The sequence below is a fragment of the Strix aluco genome, chromosome 16 (assembly GCF_031877795.1).
Source record: "Strix aluco isolate bStrAlu1 chromosome 16, bStrAlu1.hap1, whole genome shotgun sequence".
Taxonomy (NCBI): domain Eukaryota; kingdom Metazoa; phylum Chordata; class Aves; order Strigiformes; family Strigidae; genus Strix; species Strix aluco.
Genome location: NC_133946.1, coordinates 8343880 through 8362608, shown reverse-complemented (window position 1 = coordinate 8362608; position 18729 = coordinate 8343880). Strand labels below are relative to the sequence as shown.

The 18729-nt window shown below is 39.6% G+C and overlaps 1 protein-coding gene across 3 annotated transcripts in view; it reads left to right on the top strand.

The window, feature by feature from the left end:
* The window catches only part of NAV2 (neuron navigator 2), a 423664-nt gene that overhangs the window by 35274 nt on the left and 369661 nt on the right, over positions 1–18729 (top strand). The gene's annotated exons all lie outside the window — the stretch shown is intronic.

Here is an 18729-nt window from a genome sequence, read left to right as displayed (position 1 = left end):
AGCACATTAATATCAACAAAATACTTTGTACTGTGTCTGTTAATATTCAGATGATAAAGCCAGAAGTATTGTTTTCATTCAAAGCCTGGTGAACTTAGAAATAAAGGGGAGCCTTTTTAAGAACTCAGAACATGTTTTTGAAATCCCATGTTTTCAGTGGTAGATCTCAAATAATAGCTGTGCAGCAGAAGGTGCTTGTATGGGGTTTTTAATATCACATGCATATCTTTTTTTTTTAAGTTTATATTTTAAAAATTGATAGATTCATTTGCATTCACACACTTGGACAGATGGCGTGATCTGTAACAAAATACTCAACAGCATACTAAAAAGGATCATTTCAGCACCTATCCCCTGCAAGTAGCTTTTGTCCGAATAGTGAGGGAAAGCTTTCAAAATACAACATCCTCACACAGGCCTTTCCAAGGTAAAAATGTTACCTGAGCACTTGCAGGTGGACATTTGCAGCGGATCTGTGTAAGCTGGAGTTCAGGCTGCAGCTGCCCACCCCGGTCCCTGCCCTCCTCTGGCCACAGATGCATGTTTGTAAGTGCTTGGGTATCTGTATTGGAAGGTTAGAAAATACTAGCTGAAAACCAGCCTGCTCCTGTGTTTGTTTAAAAAAATCTTTTCTTGGGAATAAGGATTTCCTCACATGCCACCGGGATCGCTTCCAGAGGCGGTGAACCCCGTGGCAGGAGATGCCCCAGTGCACCACTGTGTGTAGAAATAAGTAACTGAGAGGGATCAGGGCTTCCTAAACTGCTTCAAGGCACTGCACACAAATGTGGGTAGCTATGCTCCGTCCTGTATCCTGACAGGAACATGGCCATCCTTTGATTAGCTATTTTGGCTGTGTGTACAAAACCAATAATGTGGAAATGTTAGAAAAGGCCAGCTTAATTTTTTGTTTAAAAAAAAAAGCCCAACCCACCTTTATTTTCTGATAACAAGATAAGCAAAACAAAGAAATTAGTTATTCTATTTTTCAACATCTATTTACTGTAGCATGGTTTAGTGGTTTTTACCATCTGGAGACCCGGGAATAACTGTAAATTTGGAATTGGTCTCAGTAACCTCTGTTTGTCTCATTTGTTTTGTGTCTTCATCTGATGTGGATACCAGGAAAAGCCTAATCATCAGAGGTTTTTTGAAGAAAAGTCTGTGGAGAGGACAATTATTTTAGTAATAATTGAAACTTATTTTAGTAAAAATACCACTGGAATTGTACTGAAGAGGACATCTGTGGCTGCAAATTAGGAAAAAAAAATGTTTCAGATACTGCCAATTGAGCAAAGCTGCAATATGTTCTGAAAGCCAAGCTGTGTTTTCTTATTTTTGCACATCATAACTGGTAATAAAAGTCTTTGGGGCTAAATTAGGTTCTCTGTTTCACTTCTGTGAAACCTCAGTTGCTTTTCTATTGTCAGCAGACACACCAGTGCAAATGAACATACAGAAAATAAGATTTCAGCAAGGTTCAGTGCAGGGATAATTACAGAATCACTTGGAAAAGTCCCAAATGGTACAGCAGCATTTCTTAAGGGTAATTTTACTCCCCCTGAAGTACACTGCAAACAGTAAAGATCTTTAAAGTCTCAAAGTGTTGTGTTAAAGAAACGAGTTGTTATTTTTAAGGTTTAAATCAGCCCTGGAAAACCACATGCTTACACAAATGTGGTTTTCTGCATATGTGGAGTTTTTCTGTGAGCAGCAGTGGGTTAATCCACAAATATTTGTTTTGTGCCACTGTTTGAGGAGAATTGGCAGCTGTGGCTCATCTTCCAGTTCAGCTTAGCATTTATGCTGTGCAAGAAAACATGTTGCAACGTATATCCTGAAGTTTTGTATGGTCCTAGATCCATATGCAGTGAGGGTTACCTAGGTGAGCTGCCCAGTTCAGCTGGAGCAGCCTTTGGTGCATGTGTTTGAACAGAGACATGATGGCCAGGTTGCCACTGCTGGGGCTTGGGTTGTTTTTTGGATGACAGGAATCTAAAGATAGCAGCAAGTTTTCTGTTTTCCAGGTAAGCAACATTAACCAAAGATCAAGGCTGCCATTGCACAATTCCGGGGGCCTCTCAGATTGTAAAATTCCAAGACCATTAAATGGGGTGGTGGTTTAACTTCTGTAGTTACCAGAACCCAGATTTCTTACTGGTAGGTGGAGATCAGAAATGTTTTACTTCATTAGAAAGGAATAGCCTTGGTGCCGGAATAAATACTGGATAGTTAGTAGTTATTAACGCATCAATTTAGCTTGCCTGGGTGACTGCTAATGGGGATGTAACTGCCGGAAGTTTTGAGCAAAAAATATTGAGGGTTGGGAAACAATTGTTCTACGTATGTACTGTTCTGTAATAAAACAAAGCATTTGCCTTTAGGAGGGAACTCTGGATAAATAGACTTTTATTTGCAGGCGTGTGAGTGCAAATACTGGGGAAGAAGTTGTCTGCAACATTGAGCAGTGATTTTGGGTTTGTATTTGAAAAGTAGTTTTGTCTACATGGACATGTATGCAATTATTTATTTTTTTTTTGAATGATATTATTTTGGTGTCTTAATTCTGGTTCTGAAATTGACTCTGTTTGTAGTGTGGGTGTTTCATAGATTTGAGGACTTTGTGGGGTTGTATCCTAACAAGGAGATGATGATAACGTTTGCCATTGTGCAGGCTTGTGCTCTATATCTGTCTTGCTTTCTGCAGTTGTAAGCTAGAATTGAGCCACTCGGTTGATCCACAGGTTCCTGCTTGTATGCTTTAATTTTAATGAAGTGCTTTGGCAACTGAACCACTTAAGTCAGCGCTAGGTACTAATTTATTACACAGATGTCATCAACTTGCTGTATGTGCAGATATGAAAGTTTATCTTACCCTTGCTGTGCAAAGACCAAAATCTCAATAACTGTCCCAGGATATTCAGTGCCGTGTGGCTGCTATGGGACTTGTTGATGCTTCCCGAATATAGAACAAAAGCCAGTCTTGGTCACTGTAGTCTAGAATCAGGTTAACAAAACCAAAACACTTCTTTAACTACTATAAATCTTTATCCAGAGAAGTCAGATCTTCTTTGAAAAACTCATCTCGAGAGAGGCATTGGCTTATATTTCTTGTTGTGAGATGCCAGTGTTGACAGTGAAGACCTGGTGAGAGGGTCACACCACCACTGTACTACAGGTCACTTAACGCTCAGCACTCTCGAGCCTGCTAAATGTGGTTTGAATTTGTAAATTTGTGACACGGTATTAATAAACAATTCTTTTGTAATTTTGCAATTAGAGTGCTAATAGGGATTATCCTTTCTCTTTTTTTTTTTGTAAATGAGAGTGATAAAAGTTGTTTCTTGAGACTCCACTGGCTGGCCCTGATATGTGGGGACCACCGTGAATTCTTATGCATTTATGGATTTGTTTATAGGGTTCCTGTACTCTGTCAAATTTCCTTTTATATAGGGAAAATACTCTTCTGTGACATGTTCTCACAGTAAAGTATGATTATAATAAGTTACAGAATATGAAGTGATGCAGTTTTTGCTGAGTTGTGAGTCTTCAGATTCAGTTCGGCTGAACCAGTTGCTGTAAACACACACCACCTTCCTGTCTGATGCCAAGCATGGCTCTTCAGGCTTTTAGACAGGGACCAAAACCACAATAGAAATTGTACCTAAAAGTAAATTTTTTTTTTGAAACACCATGTGACCTCAAATTAAATATGACAGCTATATTAATACTCCATAAAGATGAAAAATGGATGTCAGTCACACTCTTTAAACTAGAGTGCATTAAGCATTTGCACTGTTCAGTTCAATCAATGAATCCTTTGATTAATCCCTCAATTCCTCAGTTCAGTTGAGTTGCCTAAGTTATAAGGATGTTTGTTTTTAATGAAAATATCTAATTTTTCTTTTTCAAATCCTATATGTGTTTCCAGTTGGATGCAAGAAACTGCAGAACTCCACATCTGTCCCACAGTGTTTTTTCAGTGTTAGGGTTTGGCTGGTGGACGTGGGTTTGGGGTGTCTGGGTGTGCTTCTTCTGCCGTAGACTTCTTGTGTGACTCAAAGTACTTTATCCTTCTGCTCTTTGGTTCCCAGTAAGCAAACTACATACCATGACATAGACTTTCCCCTGCTTCTATATATTGCGACATATTGCAAGATGTTTTGCCGGGGTATATTTTCTGTACTTGAGACCTGCTTTGCCCCTGGCCTTCAGTATAGCCAGTAGTAGGAAACAGATAGGAACACCACAAATCTGCAATGTTCACCTGCTTTAGTACTGTCTAGACTGCTTGGGCATTGGCTATGCCTGGTGCTTACACATGCTGTCCTTGAAGTGCATTGGTTTTTGCTTTTTTTTTTTCGCAAAAGATGCTTTTTTTCACTGTTGCTTTTACCTGTTTGATGTTACTGTCTTTCTTTGTGTTTTGACACAATTCTGGCTCACTATGTAAACCAACCTATTGCTTTTTCAGAGAATCTTCTTGGTAATAGATTTGCTAATGATTTGGTGGTACTTTTCCAGATGAACATATGGAACAGCCCTTAACTTGAAAGTAGGTCATTTGTCATCTGCTGCTGACACCCACATCAATCTTGGATTTTTTTTTGCTTTGTTTTGGTCCTTTTGATAGTTGCAACTGCAGCTTCTGAGAAGCACAGTGGACTACAGGTTTTAGTGTTTCCTCATGCCACCCAAGAGAAATCATTTCAGATAGATACAGGAAGCCATAGAAGAGCCTCCCTGCTAAGGAAGCAGAGGATTAACATTGATTTTAATCTAATACAAAGGCAGAACAACTTCTCAGTTCTTGACACAATGCATCTACAGATGGAACATAGCTTTGTTCTTCCATAGTTGAGCTGGCTTTATGTTCAAGTGGTAGATGCTTTCTATATTCTTGAGTGGGTTGGTGAGTGTCGGATGTGGAGATCTTCAGCCGACTGCTGTTGTGGCTCCTGCCCTGGGGAGGCAGGCAGCTCAGCCCTGCCTGCTCCCAAGTTGGTGATAAGGCTACTGCTGAGCCATAATTTGATTTACAGTGCCTGATTGTGACTAATGTGACACCAGCTTATTACTATAACATATTATTATAGCAGTAATAACCTGGTAGTTCTGCCATTAAATGTTGTGGGATTAGTACTCTATGTGAAGAGGGGCTATCATGTTAACACAGTATTATAAAGTCATGCTTAGGTTTACAATTTTCTCTCCTGAATGGAAGGAGGCAACTGTCCTGCAGCCTGGAAGCATGTGAAAACCATTAACTCCCACCCAATTACACGTAGATTAATTATGCTGTCCTAGTACAAGTCAGAAATAAGAATCCTGTATTCATTGACTAAACAACATCTCAAAGACAGGACTGACATCTTGCCTTTTCACACTGTAAATCAGTGAGATAACTCTGCTTTATTCCCTGGTTTCTGTGTTAAACTTCTCCTCTGCAAGCACTCAGCAAAGCAGGTCTGTCATATATGTCAGCTTATTCCTGGCTTCTCCACAAAATGCGTTGAGAAGTGAGAGATGCTCAGTGTCCTGTAAAGCATGCCAGGGTCAGAAATCCATGTTAATAAACTATCAATTGATTTAACCGATCTACTAGCCAGGCAAATTAGGATCTTTGACTTCTAATTAATGACCTTGATCTGAAAGAGAACACGTAGGTTAAAGTAAAACAAAACATTTGTGTCTCAACCAGATGGAGGCTGTGCCTTTCCTTTCTTAAGGTAGGCAGAGCTTGTTTCTGCCCTCGTTCAGTGATACAGAAAATGTATATGTCAGGCTAAAATGCCTTCAGAGGAGCTGGGATGAATGCAGTACTATACTTGCTAGTATCAACACAGCATAAAGACTGATTAGAGCAGTTATTCAAGATGGATTCAGATTATTAAGTAATATATGGAACGAATATCAACAAAAATAAGATGACTATCCTGACAGTGACTTATTAGACCTTCAAGTGTAGTAGACTGTTAATAATCTCCCATGGGGTGGTGGACTGCTACCCCTTCAGAACATTTACAGGTGGGTCATCGACAGTGTCAGCAAATGTGCTGGAGACCTCATGTCCCTTGTGTCCGCTTGCCACCATTCCTTAACTCCAAGTATCATCTTGATGCTAAACGGGGTAATAATAATATTAAGTATTTTAGCTATTTTTTTCGTAAGAGTTGTCATTGACCTGAAAGTGGCCCTACAGATGGCACAGGAGATAAAACCACAGTACTTAATTAGTTTCTTGAAGAGATCTAAAGGATGCCTAAAACATGCTCTCTGAACCTTGCAGTAAAAATTAAGCATAGTTTGAATAACATGTAAATGGTGCATTCACTTTAATTCTCACTGGTCTTCTATTTAAAACTTCAAAAATTATAGTTGAAAATGATGACTTGTATTGAAATCTTCAGAGAGTGAGACTGTAACAATGCTTTTGAATTGTAACCACAGCAGGGATTTTTGTTTTGTTCTTAAATATTTTTTAAAGAAAATATCTAAAATGTGAAAGGTGTTTTCACTCTGGCCCATATTGTAAGTGTTACAGTCTGTGCAAACATAAGAGGATCTGATTTTATTTTGCCATGGTAGTTAATTCTTTGTGGACTAAACCTTTCAAGATCTTGGTGTTTGTGGAATGCAGCATTTGGGTTGTCAGAAGGAAACTAAGAAATACATCCTATTCTTGAAGAAACAAGAACATATTTTCCAAATCCTAAGTTCTTTTTGATATCGGTAAGACCCTTCTGTAGTTTGAAGCCCTAGTAACTAGCATTGATGCTCTACAGAGAATGGCTTAGGAATCTAAAAGCACCTGTTTAAAAAAAACCAAAACCCCTTCTAAACCTCCCTCACTCCCACGTGTATTAGCAAGGAATAAAGGGGAGATGGACCAATAGATGGGTATTTAAAGTTGAGCATAAGTCTTACTTGTGAATTCAAGTCACTGTTGTGATACTGTAGAAGGTGTTTCTAGCAAGCTTTGGGCTGTCCGTGGATTTAGAAAAGCTGGAGTATCTCTGAACTGGAGCATTGGGTGCATGAGCTAGTCTGTGTGGGCGGCACAGCCTGCCGTGGGGACGTTTTGAAAATATTAGGGTGTGAGAGACCTCTAACATGCCAGACCATGAGAAGATGGTCTCCAGAGGCTGATAGGCTTCATGTTCAGCTCCATTTCGGAAGGCATGGTTGACCTTGTCTCATCAGTGCTAACAGTTAAGCTCTGTTTAACTCAGATGCAGCCATGCATGCCACAGCCACAAAGGGTTGGGTTGGTTTTTTCCCAGGAGAAGGTTTGTGGTTTGAGGCTTGAGCTTTGGGTTGTTGCAAAAAAGAACTAGTAAAACAAAACTTTACCAAATGCTGAATCTTGAAATATAATAGTTGTTCTTCTGCTGCTGCTTCTCTATCAAGGACCTTCTGGTAGTGAGTATAAAGTTTGATTCTATCCAATGTAGCTGTTTTCTCTTTTAAGCACAGCAAGACAGTGCTTTTCTAGTGTGTGTTCTTGGTGTTTGGTTTTGGGTGGGGTTTTTTGTTTGTTTGTTTTTTTTTCCCTGCAATGTGTGTCAGAATTAGGGAGAATTGCCTGATCTAGCCCTTATTTACCTGAGTGCCCCATTTGAACCTACTTTCATTGGACTTCAATGTAGTCTTGAGGCTTCAAAGTTCTCTGTAGCTACTAGTGAGGGAAATGTCATCATTTTCAGTCGGATGGTGTTTTATACATAGTTTTGCTGACTCCTAACAATTTCTATAAACTAGATTATAGCTAGTTATTGTATTTGATATATGTCTCAGTTTTCAGTAATTAGAAACCCAAACCAAACAAAACCAAAATAACAAGCCAAATCCAAACACAAAAGACTTAGTCTGTTTTCCTTTGTGAAATGTTGTGGCTTAATTCAGAGGCAGATAGTTGCTGCATTGTATGCTGCATGTATTGCTAAAGTCAACCCATTCAGGAAAACAACATTAGGTGCAGGGTTAGATTCTGGTTATTTTAATTTCAGTATCACCGTTGGGTACGTGGTTACTTCTATGGCTAAATATAACCTGTCAGAAAACAAAATATCCATGTTGTTTTCTGATGGCTGTGTGTGGGCAAATGGCAAAAGCTATGCTTTTATGTTGCTGTAATTAGTTGGGTATGAGTGAGTTCCTGAACTAAATAATTTTTCAGAGGGAGAAATGCAAAATAAGTCATCTGCTATGTACAGAAGAGTATGGCCCATCTACCTATGGGCTTGCCAAGAGCTGGAGAGGAACCTGGACCTGCAGAAGTTCTTTATTACCTCTAGCAGATTTGACAGCCTCTAACCTTTAATTCCCTGTCTACTGTAATGTGCTTTTACTCTCTTCCTGCTGGCGATGTAGACTTTTTATTTTTTAGCTAAATCTGTCTTGCAAAACATGATGGTTGGGTAAGACACAATTTTGCTTTAATTATGATTAAATTACTTTATGAATTAACCAGAGGATCTCATGGGACTGGAATCTTTTGACACATGAGAAAATTGCCTTTCTTTAACAAGCTGCTTCAAGCATGCAAGGTAATATTAGCATTTTTCAGTTATAGCTTCAGGGGATTAAATAATAAGGGTAAGTATTGTACCTACAATTATATGGTGTGCATGTGTGTGTAAAAGGCTTAAAACCAAGTAGACACTGAAGAAATCAGTTGAACTGCTGAACCTGTGACATTTTGCGGTGTGAGTGTGAGTAGGGGTTTTTTCTTTCTGAAATGGCTTTTTAAGATGGATTTTTAAGAAAACCTCCAGGTATCTGAAGAGTTTTATTTCATAGACTTGTAAAGGTTGGTTGTCATTTGGATATATTCAGCAAAAAAGCATCCTAAATTCAGCACACCTGCTTCACCTTAAGGATAATGACCTGAATACAACTTTAAAGGAAGTGAATGGTAATTTTCATATGTGTTACTTTGGTTTACTTAGTCGAGGTAGCAATTGTGCCAAAGTCAGTAATTTGATGTTAAAAGATACATTGCATGTAAAGCTCCTCGTGAAGTACATGTAAAAGTGCATGCTATCCACACCGGTCTATAAATAACGTACATGATGCATGTGGTGTAGTCTCCAAACTATGATATTCTTTTGTTTTAATGCTTCTAAATGCACACTTAGTCAAGCCTTTGTTTAGATATGCTATGTCTGAGTTGAAATTGTTCAAGACAGGAGAAATCGAAGGTGTCAGTTTCTGAAAAAATAGGGGCAAGGAATAGTACAACAGCTTGTGTCAAATTGAGACGGAACGGGACAAGTTAAGTTGTATGACCTCTGCATATGTTGTATTCAATATGGGTTTGCACCTGCATGACCCTGTTGGGTTTCAGAGGGTTTCCAGTGGCTTGTGGCATCGAATCCAATGAAGTGGAAAATGGACAATAAGGGATTTAAGCTATTGTTGTCATTGCCCCAGCTGTTTGGTTGTTGTTTTGATGACAGGATTCATTCATGTTCTACACAAATCCGTAAGGTAATAGTAATTAGTGAGACACACAGAAGTTGGGGGGGATTATACAAGGATATGAAACCACATAACAAACAGAAATTGCTGAAGTGCTGCAGTAGTCCTGTTCTAAAAGGAAGGTATATGCTTAATACATACTTTATAGATTAATAAATGTGCACTAGAAAAGGCAAATTATTTGATTTAAAAACAATGACAGAAACCCAACACCTTATCTCTAGATGTGAGACAAAACTGTGCCCGTACAGTAACAACCGAAAGTAATACTTGTGTGCAAATGCTCTTAGCAGGACAGAAATTTTTTCACATGTATTTGTCATGTCTTATTTTAATCTAAGACTAAATGCACACTAGCCATTACAACTGTTGTACCATAATATAACTGGGCTCTCTACATACACAGTCCAGAGACTAAATGAGCTTGGTAATTTTAAACCAAATATCATCTGTGCTGACAAAATAGGATGTGAGGTAATATTCACAAGATAAACAGTGTAAATTACAACCTTATGCAGGCAAGATCAATTCAGTGTTGATAGTCTCTTGATTGCATGTGGCTGAACCTTATCAGAAAATTTGAGAAGTGGTTTAGAAGAAAGGCACGTTGTCTGATTATTTTAATTTTTCTTATGATAACTGTAGATTACTGAGAGAATTTATATAGAGGAAGAACAAAGCCTCTACTATGGTTGTGATGTAAAACAATTATTTCACTTTCTTTTCCAGTTTTTTTAATTTATACTTTTCAAATTCCTTCTGTTGGTTGCCACCAAAGATTTGCTTGATGCTGAAGGGAGCTTTATGATATGTACAGATTCAACCCAGGGCTCCAGAAGCTGCAATCAACTAAGTAAATCATCTGTTACCTTGGATAAATATTAGCTTTAACAAATTAAAAATGCATTTTTCTGATGTGCATTACACTCCATCTCACAAAATGGTAATTGTTGTTACTGTTATTGCTCTTCCTTGTAGTGAGGCATCTGTTTCTTGTCTAATTGCTAGCATTCAAATCCCAGTCAGTTGAAAATAACTTTTCAGGACTTTAGGATAGCCTTGCATGAGTTACAAGTGACAAACTATTTTTATTTTTTCTTCTTTGACAGTTAATCTTAATTATTTTTTCAAGCTGGAATGATCATCTTCATACTTGTCCCCTGCAGCTGGTCCTGTTGCTTTGCTTCTCCATGTCCCTTGGCTGTTGTTTTAAAAATCTTCTTTAGGGTTTCAAGACTCTGTACAACCAGTTGGGATCTGTGTCTTTTCAGTCTGTGAAGAGCAAATTCTCATACCTACTGAGAGGATAATGATGATACAAACACAGAGGCGCCAATTTTCCTGGATTCTCTGGAATCAGCGTGGGGATTTTTAAACTTCCATTACTGCTGTCTTCTTTCCCCTCATCTCCCATCCATAAAATAAGAAAATGCAAAACATAAATAATAAAAAATACCCACATGAGAAGAGATGAAAACATCTCTGATACACGGATGAGAAACACTGGAGAGCTGCTGATGAGGGAGGGCAGGGGGAAGCCTGTCCAGAATGAAGGGTTGGCTTCTATCTAGTGATACTGTACTGACTGTAGTGAAACTGCTTGTCAGTCTTATCTCCAGGGGACGGAGGATCACATTTAGAAATAGTTCTTACATAGCTTTTGGAGGACATCCTGTGGTCTCTGCTGCTTTGACTTGAATCTGCAACTTGACTGCAGGACAGTAGCTTTGCTTGCCATGAAGCCTTTGGGTTGCCTGTTACCAGCAGCGGTCCTGATGCTCTGGCTTTATTCTTATGCCTGCCATGGGCTCCTGTTCACATCTGCCTGCTTCTTTTGCGTTAGTGTAATCCCTTATATTCATGTTTGTTCATTAAGTACTCCAAATGAGTTCTGGTCTAATTCTGGCTATTTCTTTGCAAGGGGCATGGTCTTGCTTGAAAGAAAAAGGCTTTCAAAATGCCACACTGAGGATAGGATCTCAGTGGACTCTTCTGACTAGTACGTGCTCCCGTGGAGCAGAACACTCCTCTGGTTGGCAGGTTGTTGCAACAATTCCTTGTGCAGTTCTCTGTGGTAATTGTTGGAGGTATATGTTTTTATTGCTTCAGGATGAATTTGTTCTAGAGATACACTAATAGCTCTTGTGTGACCTTATGAGAAAACTTTGAGATGTATAAAAACTTAAACTAAAAATATAACTGGTTTAGAGTGTGTGTGCAGGAAGGCATGCGTGCGTGTGCATTTATTTTGATTACTGATGCTTGGAGAGATGAAGGAATAGCAGTGGATTGCCAGGCCTTGCGAGCAGGATTTCTGTGGTATCTGGCTTTTCAGTGCTGGTGAAAGCTTGTTAGTGCGAGCATAACAGTTGACGTACGTCATGACTTGGTGAGAATTTTCTTTCACGGGTGGAAAGTAACATGTTCTCTATAAACATGGATTTCTTGTCTGCTGTAGTAAGGCTGTCCACCAGGGTGCTGGAAAAAAATAAAGATTGTAACTGTTAGGTAATGACTACTCCGAAAGCGCTCACTCGCATTGCTCGTTATTAGGTTTACTCCATAATAATAGTGTGATTTGGGTTAGAAGAGAACTTCTAGCTATTACAAAATCTTCCCCCTCCCTGAACTGTCCTTGTTAACATGTTTTGTGCTACTATTGACTAACTTAATTGGAGCTGTTACCACAAAATATTTCATTAATTTTTCAGTAGGAATTTTACAGTTGGGGGGAAAAAACAAAGCAATTAAGGGATAAGACTTCATTTCCAGTTCATGCTGAGAACTTCTGAACTTCTCTTGTTTGGAGTTATGTAGGAAATAATGAAACAGCTCTGCATCTTCATATGCAACATTCAACAACACATGGGGTATATTGTCTGCAACTGTCCTAACCTCTGGTAATGGCCAATGTAAACCTTCAAGAGATGTTGTTCCTCCCTTCCCTGGCTACTGCTTTGTGCAGTACTGATTATGCACCTCAGCAGACGAGTCTTAAGAATTTGGTAAGCACATTCCTGAATTAATAGTTGATACAGATGTAAGCAGTGATTTATTTCATAACAGGAGTAGCAATTGGTTTAGATCTGAATAAAATGGGGACAGTTCTCACCTTAGCTGCATGCTATATGATGGTAATTGTTTAAGAGTTTCAACATTTCTGTCTCCCCTAGTGGAAGCTAAGAAATAAAAATGAAATGTGCTGTATATTAACTTTCTGAATATGAAACAGAAGATGGCTTTTCTATCAGTATTCAGACATTAGCCAGTGATAGCTGTAAATACTCTGATCCAAAGTTTGCTGGATGCCGTGGCTGAGCTCTGTTGCCTTTAGATCAGGTCAAAGAGCATAAATCACTTCTAAGGCAATTGTTTTCATGGCCGTTAAGTGTACAGGCAGGCTGCAAAATCTATGTATGGAGCGATGCATTGCCAGGAATCACTAGGAACCTTTCCCGAACTAATGTGTGTTTCCAGTGTGACAGCAATTGGCTTAATTGGCAAACAGCCACTTGAAATTGGGGCTGGACAACTCTCAGATGTCAGATGTGACAAGTCGGTTTTGTCTTCGGTCAGTTTCTTAGACTTCTGGAAGGAACTGTGAAATTTCATATGTGCTCTAAACATAAATAAACTGAAAACTAACCTTCCTTTACCCTCAGAATGTTTTTATTCTGGGTCAATTCACCCATCCAATTTGCTGGTCAGCCACATAATGCAGAAAAGGAAAAGGTGTGAGGGCAGGAACAGACACCCCGGTATCTGCAAGGGTAAGCTGCTTCCTTTGGTGGCTATGCTAGCTTTTGCTGCCTCAAATTTATAGGAATGTATGGCGAGACTTAAACAGCTTGTTGTTTGTATTGTGCTGAAGCTGGACTGTATTCTATGAGATGTGGCTTTGAAGTTGCATAAGGGATTTCTGAAACTTCTGTGTGAAGAAACCAGGAGCAATGCTTAGGAGACATCAGATGCTTCTAAAATGGGTCCTGGCACTGTGAAAGCCGTTATCTTCTCTGTGGATATTAATGAGAGCATTTCGATAGTAATTTTGGGGCAGGGTGAATCAATGATGATAAAGCCTCTAAATGTAGCATGATATATAAAACTGTGAAGAGCCTTTGCTCCTAGTACTTGCAACAGAACTGGCCAGTGTCAGAGCAGTGTTTCATGTACAGTTGTAACTTGGGTGTTGTGTCCCAAGACAGTTTCTAGTGTTGGACTAACTAACAGATGTTTTGAGTGACAGTGGTGTTTTGTTTTCTGGTGGTTGGACAAAGACTGCCTAGAGTTTCTGTCCTAGCACCTAATAATTTGTGTGTTTCCTTTTTAGACCAAGTCCAACCTTCCAACAAACCACAACTTGCATTTTCAAACCAATCACTGTCACTGCCAAGTAATGACTCATGTGCGATTTTTACCTGTGCCTAAAGCAGCTCTTCCCACCTTGGGTTAATCATGGAATTAATTATGCTGATTAGACACCAACCCTGACTCATGTAACTCATCACTTCCATCATAGCTGTCCGGAACAGGATGATTAAACCCTTTCCAAATTCAGCTGGAACAAGTTGAGGTCTTGAAGCATCAGTCACTACTACACTTCAAAACTGCCTGGAACTGAAAACTTCTAGGATAGAAAAACATAATATGTGTAAGCCCAGTGTATTTCCTGTCCAAATTATGTCTCCTCTATTGCCACTTTATTAAACCAGTTTAATCACATGACTTTTTTTCCTCCCTCGTTGTGGTTACGGTGGTTGGTTCTAGTCAGGCTTTGATGTTTTTGGCCCTACATTGGTTTTGAATCCCTGTACAAGACAGACACCTGCAAGCCCACTTGGACAAACAGGATTTAGTTTTTTTTTTGACCAGCCTATGCGTGGAAGTATTTTTCAGTGTAAGCTTGTGCAAATGAAGAGTCTTGAAAACCAAGCCCTGAATTTACAAGTAGAAGTCCCCAAGATATGGTAAAACATGTGCTGCTGTTGTGACTGGCACCAGTGGAGGTGCTTCTGCTCTGTCCTGCTGCTGAGCCCTTCGTGGCTGATGCTGGGCTGGCTGCCATCTCCCTAGTGTAGGCACAAGCCACCTTTTGGGGACATATGGAGAACTGGTCTTTGTTCTCAGCCTGTCCGCGAGAACGTTGGTGTTCAAAGGATGGGAGGAGCAGGAGTGAGCAGCTGAGGGCTTCTGTAGCTCCCTGTGGCTTTTGCATCCTCAATGGACTTCATGCCAAAAAAAGGTGTTGCTGATGCCAGGTTTTTGAAAATGACTGTTCATAGCATGTGGTGTATTTCACTATTTTCAAGACTATCACGTGATACTGTAATGTTACTTTAAAAAAACCCCAAATCATTGAAGTATCCAGAGGTCTTTCTGTTTGCTTTCTGAACTGTAAATCACAGGAGTCCTGTGTGTGCCTTCAGGGTGCCAGGAGGTCTGTCAGCCTGGCTCCAGGCTCTGCCCCTGGGTGAAATCTGGTATGTTCTCAGGATTTGTTTAAAAAAAAAAAAAAAAAAAAAGGTTTTGCAAAACCTCTAAATATGGCAGGAGTTGCACTTAAAATCAGGAGACTCAATGCCAACCAAAGTGGAAATCAGGCACGTTCCCTAGATTTTTATGTGGATCCTCTTCCTGTCCATGGACACATTTCTTAAACAACTAAAAATCCTTTGCTAAAAAGACAAGCCACTATCTGTTTCCAAGATCAGGTTTTTACGTATATCAAGGTTTACGTATGTAATATCTAAACTGGATTCAGGTTATATTATAAAGATTTCATAGCTAAATCACTTTAGGAAGAAAGCAGGGAGAAACTGTGAAATAGCCATAGTTTTACAGATGAACAGATTTCCGAAATGCAGTTTGGTGTCTGTTTTGTTTGGTTTTCTTGAGCTTATGTGGAGGCTTTATTTACTCCAATTCCTACCCGATCATCTGTTTCAGCCTCTTGCTGAACTGAATTTTGATAGTCTTGTATCTTGTCATCAAACTCTTGTTTTAAAAGTCTGGAGGACTGGAGCACTAATAAAAGCTACCTTGAAATAGAGTTCTGGGTGTTTGTCCTAATTATTCACAGTAAAACATATGCCAGATTTCTCTTCGTAAATGTGCCAGACAGGCACAGACTGTTGTTATTTGTGCACAGGATAGTATTGGGGTATAGCAGGCTGTGTGACTGCTGATCTGTTGCCTTGTCCAAAAAGGGTTACTCTTCCTTTGTGTCTGTGCCTGGCTGCCCTGGGAAGTGTAATTAATCCACCCGGAATTATCTGCTGTGCTGAAAGTTAATGTTCCTTAAAGTCAAGTCAAAAACAGTAGCCATTTATCTGATGAATGAAGTAGATCTGGAGGAGTTGTTTAAGTTTGGAGTGCGGGCATAAATATGGGATAGTGGGAAAAAGTGGGAGATGTTTCTGCTCAGAAAATGCCACCTGCTTATGGGGACCATCTTAGGAACTGCTGAAAAGACACATGTCACAGCTTTCTTTAGAGCTTTTGAATAGTAATTCCCCAGCTCTGAAAAAGCTCCTCACTCTGTTCCACAAATGTGAGGCATAAGTAATATTTATTTTCTTTAATATGGTGCAGCAATGTGAGTCTCTCCGTTTACCTCAAGTATGTGTATATTGGATGGCAAGTTACTTTTTATTTCTCTACATTAGTTTTACATTTTGGTTTCCTGTTAGATTATTATGTGTTTTTTCAGTGACTGTCTTCTTTCTGAAATTTCTAATTTCTAATCTGAGGTTGTTTTGCTGCTGTGTGGCAGACCAATGCTTATTTCTTCAGTAGACAGCAGTATTGTGTTGTTACAGTTTGTAGTCTCTTGCTATTCAAGTCCATAAAGCAGAGGAACAGCAGAAAGCATCCATCTGGCTTGATGCCGAAGGCTGGTGTCCAAAGATTGGCGTTCTCGCTTGGGAACACATGGAACAGGAGCACGTTTGCTCCACAGCCATGGAAAACGCTGCCAAGAGAGCAGCGGTAATGTGGCTGGCAAACGCTGATTTACCAGTTGAGGGCAGCTACAAGGGCTGGAGCAGTGGTATTGTTGGGAGAGGAGTATCAGTATCTACGTATACCATATGCTGTAGTTCAGCTGCAAGGGGAAGGAGTGTAGGAAAGGTATTGCGTGCAAGGGAGTGGAGCAGTTTAAGCAGATAAGCCTTGTTTCCTTTTGTGATGCTTATGTGACTAAAGAATGTGTCATTTAAGTTGTGGAAGGACTTTTGTACTCTGGTGTCAAGTTTGGTACAACATGAAACATCACAAACTTGAGTTCTCATCCTGCCTCTTACTATTTCATGCTGTAGGGTGTCATTTGGAGTGTGATTTTTTTTTTTTTTTTTTTTAGTTTGTTTGTTGGTTTTGGTCTGGTTTACATTAGGAGGCGTTACCTAGGATAAGGATATCCTTGGATGCTGTAGACACTGTTGCCCTGTAGCACTTGGAGTGATGGATGCAAAATATTTTCTGTTTCTTCAAAAAATGAAAGAACCCCCAGCAGTGAGTTTTTGGCCTTCTCAGTATGACCGTGGCTTCAAGGCCATAAGTTTCCCGTAATATCTGTGGGGAAATTATTACCTGACAACTAGATATTACACTGGTCAAATACAATTTATTATTACTTTCAGATGGTTTATCTATTAAGGGGAAAAGAGTGAGGGGAAGTAGTTAGCTGTGGTCCTTCAAAAAACAAACCAACCACCAACTCATAGCACTAATAACTAATGTCCTGTAACACCACCATTCAATAATCCACAGCATCCTATTTAAACATCACTGTTGCTACTTATAGTATCTGTTTTGAGCCCTTGCCTGAGAGAAGGCGGCTGCTCAGTGGCATGTGTGAATGGCATAGACTTGGGAGCTGCAGTGATCCTGATAGGTTTTTTCCCTCACCTCTTTGGAGGCAGTTACAGTGTTCTGTATTAAGTTTTGTGATCAAGATGCTTTCAGTAAAGTCCAAAAGGTAGAGACAGAGGATTAATCGCTAAACAAATATTTACAAGAATCATCAATCGAGACTCAGCAGTGTAGAAGAGCACAAAGAATGAGTGTTAATATATTAAAATACTGTAACAAAAGGAAGGGCAAATAAGATGATTGCTTGTAATTGTAAATACAGTTTCTGCATATTCATTACATCCTTTTTACGTTCTGCAGTACTTTGGAAATGATGCAGCTGTGTACGTGGATCATACCTAATTCTGTGATAGCTAATCCTGGTAGTTTGATAGTAATCCAAGAATGGAGCGTGTTAGTTCATAAAACACTGAAACATTTTTTTTTTCCTTTATGGAAAGTAATTATTTTAGATTCCTAAGATAATAAACTATATTTTAGGACCAATGCTCATAGGTCTGAAAGATAGTCCTGCAGCTCAAGGACTGAGTGTTACTCATCTTCCCCCCCCTGCCCCCTATCATTGTTTTGTGTTTTTCCTCAGTTCTGAACTGCCTCCTCCTCTCATTTACTTTGGTATAAATCAAGAGCAAGTCTTTTGAAACTGGCAGGCTGATGCTGGTGTAAGTCTTATGTAGGAAATGTTTTAATCAGGGTAGGATATGTTGCCTCTAATGGGAGCCCTGATAGTAATAGGGGAGGAGCAGCTGGGGCCTCAGGGAGTCTGGTGGCCTGCTATCCTGCCAGCTGAGCAATTAATCTGGCAGCTCAATATGTGCCTATTGGAAATGGTTTTTAAAGAGGCTAAAGGAGGGTGATGAGAAGGCCAGATATGTTTGCAAAGGTCTGTGTTGAATTTTTCCTTTCTCATGTCAAATTATTCCTTTCTCCTTAAACACCTTTCTCCTTTGATTTTTAGAATATTTTGCAAAAGAGTAGTACTGGAGCCATACTTGAGATGTACAATAACTGATGAAGATGTTTTGGAATAAGGACCAGTAGTAAGGGCTGAAGCTTCTAGGATCCATGTAGCTGGAGTCTGAGGGACACTACAGTGCCTGGTCAGGAAGAGAAGTGCTGCCCTGACTGAAGCTGCTTGTAGATACCAAGGGAACAGGCTCCTCTTTCCTGGTTGTGGCACAAGAGCCAGAGGAGAAATGTTCTGTAAAATTGAGCTTAACTTCTGAAAACTCATGGATGTGTTTTTCTCCATCACTTCTCTAACTCAAGCTCTAAATCCCACTTGTGCATGTATTCCTGCTGCTTCAGCTCCTGATTTCATACATTGATAATTCTGCACTTTCTTCCCTCTCTTCCACTCCATTTCTGCACTAGCTG